Source organism: Lygodium microphyllum, chromosome 15 (genome assembly GCF_053477565.2).
Source record: "Lygodium microphyllum isolate KBCC chromosome 15, Lygodium_microphyllum_v1.1.10, whole genome shotgun sequence".
Classification (NCBI taxonomy): domain Eukaryota; kingdom Viridiplantae; phylum Streptophyta; class Polypodiopsida; order Schizaeales; family Lygodiaceae; genus Lygodium; species Lygodium microphyllum.
The window spans coordinates 99,428,266-99,438,144 of record NC_141149.1 but is presented as its reverse complement, the minus strand read 5'-3'; the positions used below and the strand labels follow the sequence as shown (position 1 = coordinate 99,438,144).

General features: G+C 38.6%; 1 pseudogene; it reads right to left on the bottom strand.

The window, feature by feature from the left end:
• Positions 1 to 1,409: 1,409 nt before the first annotated feature.
• LOC148024814 (GPN-loop GTPase QQT1 pseudogene) lies at positions 1,410 to 3,072 on the bottom strand (annotated as a pseudogene).
• Between the last annotated feature and the right edge of the window lie 6,807 nt (positions 3,073 to 9,879).

Genomic DNA, 9,879 nt, shown 5'->3' with positions numbered 1-9,879 from the left:
TTGACATATTATGATGTTTTGTTTGCTTTGGTATTCTAAAGTAGTGTTGGAGTTATTAGGGTCTAGTTGATTATGTTGTTATAGGTGGTACTATGCGGTTATCTTAGGGCTTTTAAAAATGTCAGATTGTGATTATGGTACCTTGTTTTTTATCCTGGTAGGAAGCTTGTTACTCTTAAGTATCAAATTTTTGCACTATTTAAACTTGGCACTATGTTAAAGTTGTAAGAACAAAAGACTTTAAGCATTTGATGCTATGCAACTTTAAGCAGTTTAAGTACCTAGGATAGTAGACTTCAAGCTTTGGTGCTACATATACCAAATATGATCATTCTATAAAGAAGCTGTAATTGTAAGAACTTGAAACTTTTTGTAAGAAGCTGAGAATAAGGAATTAGTGTAAATAACATTGATATTATGCCATGTCACACTGACATTGGTATAAAAGGAGAGGACATGTAATTTTACACATCTCTTTGACACATTAATACAATTACAGTCTTTCTCTCCCATCTTGCTCATAGCTTCTATGGCTTCCCCTTCTTTCATGTCTTTCTCTCTCTAAATCTAGTCTTTCTCTCTCCTCGTCACTCTTCTTCTCTCTCTTCCTGCAGTCTTTCTCTCTCTTCTGCAGTATTCTCTCTCCTCTTTCTCTCTCCCTAGTTCTCTCTCTCTGACAAGTGGTATCAGAGCATTGGTCTTTGATCCATTCTTTTCTTCTATTTTCAGTCCTATTTTCCTCTATCAAAATCAATTTCAGACAAAAATTGTATAAGACACTGAGTAGTGGAGTGTTGCAGATCATCTATAGTTAGTAAAAGACTATATCTGGAGATATCCAAGGTCAGTTATGGCGGAGAATGGCTTAAATGACAGGTCGTCATCAAAATTTATGCAAAATTGGAGGTAATTAGGGTAAAGGATGGTTAACCGGGCTTAGTTTGGGGTTAAATTGTGGTTACTTTTCAAAAGAGGTCTTCCTTTCCTCTTTCTCCAAGCTTTTGCCAAGCTTTCATGGAGTTTGCAACAGAGATCTTCTCCTAGCTTTCAGCCATGAGGTTCTTACAAGCATTTCATGCTGGAAACTTTCTTTACTCTTCATTCTTAACAAGTGGAGCACCATTATTGAAGGCTTTGAAGAGGCTTTAGAGAGCAAACTTTTCTTCTTTTTCTCCTTCTTCAAGGATTCCTTCTAGCATCTATGGTGTTTTCAACAACCTCTCTTCACAAGTATTTTGTCTTTTTGAAACCCTAAAGACAGCAGGTAGCAGTGAAGATTTTTTAGAAGCTAGAGGCAAAAATGGAAGAAGCCAAATGCTTTGCGTGGAGTTGCAGTACACTGATACACATTGGCATACTTGAACAGTTTGGAGAGTATTGCAACAGTCCTGGAGACCAGATCCACAGTTTCAGGTTCCATCTTGGCCAAGAACAGTAAGCATTTCCAGACCCAGTACGTTCAGCTGCTCCACCTCCAGTTGCTGGCACACTGGATCAGGAGTTCAAAGAAGTCCAAGATTTGCCCACTTCCTCACAGAACCGCAAGTGAAATCATAGGCATGTAGCACCGGGAGCGAAAGGGCTAAAAGGAGGGTGCTGCTTCCAGGCAAGAAAAGCCGTTCTGGAACCGGCACAACGAATAGGAGAGGGGGAATGCCAAATGGGAGAGACGCAGAAATAGCACAGTTCACGCAAAGGGAGGGCCGGGAAGCTGTATGCCATATATTTCTCTTGAACAGTAGCTATTCTGTAGTAGTCCCAGTCCAGATCCCTGGCAGCCAGCTTCATAAACTCGTTTATGTTACCTTCAATTCCAGAAAAGACATAGCCGTTGCATTTATTAATAAGCTTCACTATGTTTGCTACACTTTCCTTGTCCTGTATATTGAGTGTTGTAAAGTTCACCAAGGAGAAGTCCTCCACAAGCTCACAGAGATCCTTGGTAAGCTTCCTGTACTTGGCAGAATGTGGATCTTGGTTGAGGCCAAACTGCAGGTAGGAGAGATCTTGCACATCAGTGTAAAAGTCTAGATTGAAAGCTAGCTTGCCATAGCTTTCAATAAGATCAATTTTGATAACACGTTAATATGAGGAAGCTCCAAATGTAGCATTGTTGATAAGGAAAGCAGCAGTGCACTGAGATACTTCCCAAGATCACTACAAAGGTGAGCATCCACCAAGTGCACTGCAGCTAATTGATAATCCCACTTGTTGGTCATCTCAAATACAATATTCTTGGCATTGGAATGCAACTCCCAGTTGCAACTGCTGCCAAGATCAGCCTCCAACCTCTGACCTCCATCAGGCTTTCATGCAAAGGCGTGATGGATTCAAGCCTTCATCAAGGCTAATCAGACCTGCGTTCAGAACAATGGCAATACGTAATCAGAATCCTATTTTTGTCGTCATGTCCATTGCTTCTCTGGCCTTCTGCTCTGCAACATAAAGAGCCTCAGAGAGTTTGGCAAAATTGTCATTAATTTGGACATCCTGGAGCACTCTACCATCTGCTGCAAGCCGTTTGTCAAGAGGAATAGTGTATCCCTTCTAATTGTTCCAAGTGGAGATACAGGGAGGTATCTTCCAGTCATGTTGATCCTTAACAGTCATAGGACGAGGTGGAGAATGCATGACTGGAACAGGTGGAAGACTACTCCTTTTATGAAGGTGTAGATGGCAAGCCAATAGGATTGCAAGGATTGTATGGACTCGGTGACTATATGGTGGGAGACAAGGCTTTTTGTTTCAAAGACCGGCGATTAGGAGCAGGGCAGTCAGAGATTTTCCTTTGGTTTGCGTACAAATGAAATCGAGTTTACTTCAAACAATGAAGACCTTAATGTGTTGAATCTCAGGATAGGGTATAGTTGAATGTGTCCGCTGGTCCTGATTTGGGGACTGTGTATTTTGTGAGTATGCATGTTAGACGAGTGAAACCAGAATTTTAAGGTGAGGACAATGATATTATGGATGATCATCTGTAGAGGGAAGCTGGCATCATCAAACTTTTGCCATCAGGGCTGTCATACTTTCTATAGTTAATGCAAAAAGTCTGTTGTACTGAAGGCCCATGTCAGTACTGCTGCTACAGATGTTTTATAGCCAATTTCTGGTGTCCCTAGCTGCATTCAGGGACCTGTTCACTGATCAGTGTTGTTTGCAAATGTATGCGAAGAATATGGAGGAGTAATGTATGCTTGTGATGGATATGAAGCCTTTGTAGTTGTCTGCAGGAAACAACCAATGCTTTGTGTGGAGTTGCAGCATTGATATGCATTGGTCTACTTGAACAGTACACACCTTCTCTGATTGTTCAGGGGTAGTAGATTACAGATTTTCCATTTCATTGATTGCAAGTTACTTTGCAACTAAAGGCTTGGCTTTTGCTGGTTTTCTTGAGAGAGGTCAATTGTTGTGGTTGGTTCATGCATTGCAGGGTTACAGATTTGGAGCACATGTTCATAGTGGTAGCATAACTGAAGAAGAAAGCAACTCAGCATAACTAAAGAAGACACAGAAATAGTTCTTCCACACTTAATGATGATGCCCTCATACTTACAAGCTATGTCCTGAAATCTGTAGCTAAACCTTTCAGACTTCAAAAGGTCTTATCAAATGCAAGCTTGATACAATTGCAAATCAATCAGTGGATAGAGGTCCTAAAATTCATCAATACAGCAACTTAACTACAATGGTAGCTGAGAACAATAGCTCCAGCTCTAGTGAACAAGGTTGGGTTCAAACATAGGCTAATATTGACAAACTTGGAGTTTTAGTTGAAGGTTGGCTTCAAACACAGGCTAATATTGACAAACTTGGAGTTTTAGCTAGTCGGTGTATTGCTCTTATGAAGGCGGTTATAGAAAAAAGAGCAAGACCTGAATCAAATGCTTATGCTTATGGCCAACATGTATATGCTGATGGTACACTTGAATCAAATGCTTATGCTCATGGACAATATGTATATGCTGATGGTACACACTATGATCTACATGCATCTTATGAATATGAACAGCAACAACATGCAAATGAATATGAGCAGTATGCAAGTACATTTGGACAGCATGTTAATGCTTATAAATATGATGCACCATATCATAATGCAGAGTATCATTCCATTGAACCTTGGCAGCAGAATGGCTATTATGGACAACATGCTTATGTTTATGAGCATCCACCTCTTCAGCAACATAGTTATGATTATACTTGTGAAGCTCTCTTAGTTGAGCAGCCCAGTTAGTTATGATTATACTTGTGAAGCTCTCTTAGTTGAGCAGCCCAGTTCTTATGGATGTGACAGTAATGGTTATGCTTATCAGTACTCTCCTAGCTTTGATCAGCAGCAAGTTCATAACTACCATGGTACCCCATATCCCAATCAGTTCATACCTCATGATTACCCAAATGTAATGATGAGTTCTTTTCCAAGTGCTGATGATGAAGAAGAGAACAATGAGCAAGCTAAACAATAAGATTTGGATAATGAACAACATGATCAACAAGAGGATGAGCAAGAAGACCAAGAAGATGTACAAGCCCAAGAAGATGTACAAGAAGGAAACAATGAAGAGCAAGATGTACAAGCTGATGGCATCTTCGTTGATGAATTACATGAGGCACTTGCAGATGAGCAAGATGTATAAGCTGATGGCATCTTCGTTGATGAATCACATGAAGCACTTGCAGATGTAGATGGTCATGTTGAAGGTTTTAGACTCTTAGAGAAACCTCATGATGATATTCTTGGGCATCAGTTTACACTTAATCAAGGTCTACAACAGCCATTGAACGCATTTGATAATGAGTACCTTGATCATGGTTATGATGACTGGCACATGTTTGATGATGATATAATACATGATTTGGGCATACATGAATATGAAGATGGCATTGTGCTTCCCTATGATCCGGGGGATTTCATGGACTTGATTATGGGGATACTTCATCGTATCCATTTGATCCAGGTGGATTGCAATATGTGGTTGAGAGGCATTCTATTCTCTTGGACAATCATTATGATGGAATACCTTTTGATCCAGGAGGATTTGAGTAGGATTTTGCACCTTCATTAGGCCAACATCCATATTGGGGTTCAGAATTTTCATCTTTGAGAGGCTTATTTGGCTGAAAATTAGTCCATTTATCTCTGGTTCTACTACAGACAGTTTTTGGACAGCTTACTGTTTTGGTTCAGCTTCAATTCTAGTTTGATTACAAAAGAAGGATATCTATATGGGTTGCAAGTATGTCTAATGAGTTTTCTTTTGACTCATAGCACACTTGATTTGGATATGCCCATCCCAAGATATCTCTATTTTACTACAGCATGTTCTGTAGTAGATAGCAAGCTGTCTATTTCTTACAGGTGTCCTTTTTGGGAGTTATCATGGTTCAATTTTCAATTTTATCATTTCAAAATGGATGTTCATATGGCCTATTCACTTTTCCCACTTATGATCCTCTCCATTACTTAGTACAAACTAGTGCTTTTCCTATTTTTGTAGCCCTTGTATCAGAGTAGTACTCTGTTTCATCTATCCTTTTCTAGTCTTTCAGGTTTGTTTTTTAGGACAAAAACTTTTGGGAAGGGATGGATTGTAAGAAGGTGAGAATAAGGAATTAGTGTAAATAACATTGATATTATGCCATGTCACACTGACATTGGTATAAAAGGAGAGGGAATGTAATTTTACACATCTCTTTGACACATTAATACAATTACAGTCTTTCTCTCCCATCTTGCTCACAGCTTCTATGGTTACCCCTTCTTTCCTGTCTTTCTCTCTCTAAATCTGGTCTTTCTCTCTCCTCGTCACTCTTCTTCTCTCTCTTCTGCAGTCTTATCTCTCCTCTTTCTCTCTCCCTAGTTCTCTCTCTAACACTTTTGATACCACATAGTACCAAATTCGGTGTTCCACAAAACCAAACTAGAAAGTGAATTAAAGTGGCAAGACCAATAGAATTTAAGCATCTTCTACTATGTAGTTCCAAGTTTGATATTGTGTTAAAGTATAAACACCAAAAGAATTCAATGATTTGGTATAGTATAGACCAAATTGGAACATGTAATAAGGATCCAACAAAGGTCTTTAAAATTTTGGTACTATAGAGTCCCAAATTGGTACTATGGATCATATTAAATTTGGTACTATCTATAATACCAAATTTGGTACCATTAGATAGTAGGTCTCCATGTACTTAGTTCCAAATTTGACATCCTAAGACATCACGCTACTATCAGAACACAAGAAGCTCAAGAGAGGGACAAAAAGAAATCCTCTTTAATAAAAAAAATCTACATGGTTGGATTGTTGGTATCGGTGGAAGAAGTTATCATATATATTTATTGGTACTTTCTACACCATTGTTTGGTGCTGTTTGTTCTAAGATTGCTACATCCTAATCATTGTCGTCATCATATGGCATGCTATTGTATATGATTTTATAAATCTCAGTAGATAACTAGACTCTATTTTGATATCTAGGGATAGGCTCCATGTGGGGAACCTAATTGCTCTTACAAGGTGTGAATAGATCATAATCGGAGATGTGTGGTCTAGAAAGATGTATGTGTCAATCTTGCCTTCAACTTGGCCATAGTATAAGCCTTTAACTACTTTGCCCCTCTGAAAAATCTATTGTGCCATGCATCGTTTTGTGCCTCACTATCTAATACATAGTTCTAGTGCATTTGATTAGATAAAAATCCTCATCTTTGGGTAGGTCAGAGTCATTTTACATCAAAAAGTCAAAATCAAACTATCAATGTCTCTAGCATCATCATTTTTCATTCGCTACAAGCATCCTCTTATTCTAGGGATAGGCTAAATGACAAGATAGTTTTGCTAGCCATCCGATTTCAGCTCCTCCTGACTGAGGATTCTCTTTATGACTACCCCAACTCTATCATGCTCACCTTTTCCATGTCTTAACATAGAGAAGTTATGCATCATCTATAAGCCTATCAAGTGGTAATACTGGGCCTCAAAGTAGAAAGGTCTTTGAACTTTGAACTAAGAGGTTGCACCATTTGCCCATACCTAATGACACTATAAAGAATGGCCTTTCTATTTCAGCCACTTATCATGGAGAAGAAAACAATGTTGTATAAAGAGAGTATCATGCAACTTATCATCAAATATGTAAAAATGGAGTATCTTTTCCACAACATCTCCAACATTCCTTACATAAGTTATGTGAATAAGTATCGTAACTTTATTAGAACACCAATGCATGGATTCTATCTCATTCTACATCTTAAATGAGTAATCATCTACAAAATTAATAACAAAAACAACAACATCACATGGAATTTCATCAAGTACTCTTTAAACTACTATGCTTGCCATTAAAAAATGAAGTTATACTTGATGAAGCACATAAGACGATATAAAAATAGGACAATAAAAGTGAAGCTTCTCATTCATTGCACCACTGAGTCCTTTCTTTTCTTATCATCCCCACAGGCTTCTACTTGCCTTGTTTTGAGATGTCTTTTAAGATCTTCGTAGTCATGTCTCGATTTTCCACTAAAGTCTCATTTAGGATGTGTGGTCAACCTCTTCATTGCACATCTAGCACAATCCCCAAAAAAGATTTTTCTTTTGCATGGTATTTTGAATCATGAGGCTTTGAAGACGTATGTGATTCCCACATATTTGCGATGCTATGATATACTAATTGGGTTGCCATACATTGACACGCATCATCATTCCTACAATAGACCAAACATGTGCATGCATAATACTTTCCATGGTGCCCAAACTTATTTTGTCTCATTATATTAAATGCTTCCTTAAAATATATCATTTTGATGTGATATACACAGCAACACATATACTGCTCCTTCAATTTTCAGACAAAGTAAGACTTTAATGTCTTAAAGCATCTAAGAGATATTTGTACTTTTGTATGGGCCCTTTTGAATATTTGGTACAACTCAACCTATGAAATTAAACATTAAAACTCATGAGGTTGGCTTTTCATTTAAAATAATCATTAGTATTGTGCTAGAACATCTTAGTATCCTTATGGTACTATTCAGTATAGATTTGGGAATCCACAATATCAATTTGGTACTTCATAGTACCAATTTGAGACTTTACATCAAAATATTGGTATTGTGCTAGGAAACATGATAGAGACCTATTTAATAACCCCTTTTGATTCTATACAAAGTGAATTTGGTACTATATAACAAAAATTTGGTACTTCACAAAGCCAATATAGCATGGTCTCTTTGTCTAAAATCATGATCCTCCACAACAAGTGGATCTCGAGCCAATACATTATTATCATCAGCTATTGCATGTCTAACTAGGGCTAGCTATATTATAATAGAAGGCTCCTCCTGAAAGATCACCATGCATACATCAACCACATGCTCAAGTTGGTTATACATCTTATCTTCATGAAACACAACATCATGGATACCTTTCAGGCGTGTAGATCCCAAAGGTGATAGCTCATCTCACCTACATCACCATGTCCAAGAAAGATGCATTTAATGGACTTTCAATCTAGCTTATTACATTTTTCTTTGGAAATCTGCACATCCAAAGACAAGCAAGTGTACATACGAGGGAGGTTTACTAGACCATACCTTCTCAACAACTCGACCGCCTAGAGCAATGCATGGGGATCTATTAATCAAATATATTGCACTAGTAATTACCTTAGTATAGTACTATATATAAGCCTTCTTAATCAAACATACTATGGAATCTTTTATGATTAGCCTATTCATGCACTTTGCAACACCATTTTGGGGTGGGGCATAAGAGGGGGGTCAATTGACACTTAATACCATTTTTTTGAATAGCCTATTCATGCACTCTACAACACCATTTTGGGGTGGGGTGTAAGGGGCAATCAACTGACACTTAATATCCCTCTCATCACAAAACTACTCAAAAGACTTAGGGACATATTCACCCATGTTATCAGACCTTAGGAAATTTACCCTACACCTAGTGTTAAAACCCCCTTGCAAGACAGAGTAAAAGGAAGCGAGGAAAATTTGAGAAAATTCAAAAATGAAGAGCAAAACAGAAAAATCTAGTATGACAAAAGGATAGGAGGAGAAAAGGCCATAAGAGAAAGGGCCATCTTAAGAGTCAAGGCAAAGGCAAAGTCAAAGGCAAAGACACATTTTAAAATGTAAAGGAGCCCCAAAATTTTAATAAAAGATAGCCAAGCTCTCTCTTGTGCAAGTTGTAAGAGTAGATGGCATTAGGTGAAGGCATAATGTAAATAGAAAGAAATAGGAAAATAGGACCTTGGTAAGATGGTCGGTCATGTAGAAAAGGGGACGGATGCCCAAGGAGATGAGGGCATGTATAAAAGCCAAAAATTAAATAGAGAAGCTCATTCTTGGTGTGTAGCAAAAGTGGTTCTCTTCTTCTTCTTCTTCTTCTTCTTCTTGCTTGCTTGTGCTTGTGCTTGAGAGAGGGAGTGTGAGAGTGTGAGGGAGTGAGTGTGTGAGGGTGAGGGACCGTGGTGGACAAGCTCTCCATCTTCTCCTCTCTTCTCTTCTCTTGTCTCGCACATGCGGCTATGGAGCATGGAGTTTGAAGGTGGAGGATTGAGCTTGCTTGAGCTTGCATCTCGGATCGTGGAGCTACTGGTGTGCTTGAGAGAGGAGGGTACTTGATTGAGCATTGAGGTAAGCTCACTACACTCATACGCTTGAGAGCACATACAACTATATGAGATGTAGCCATTAGCATGCAGCTTGAAACACTTGAGCAATAAGCGGTCGTGGGTCTTGGCGATTGAGCGAAAGCTCTCACATTTTGGTTCCATTGTTGGTGGGACCAATTGATTCAAGCCTTGAGTGCTTGTGGGCTCTAAATCGAGCATTGGAGGGTTTTTCCCAAA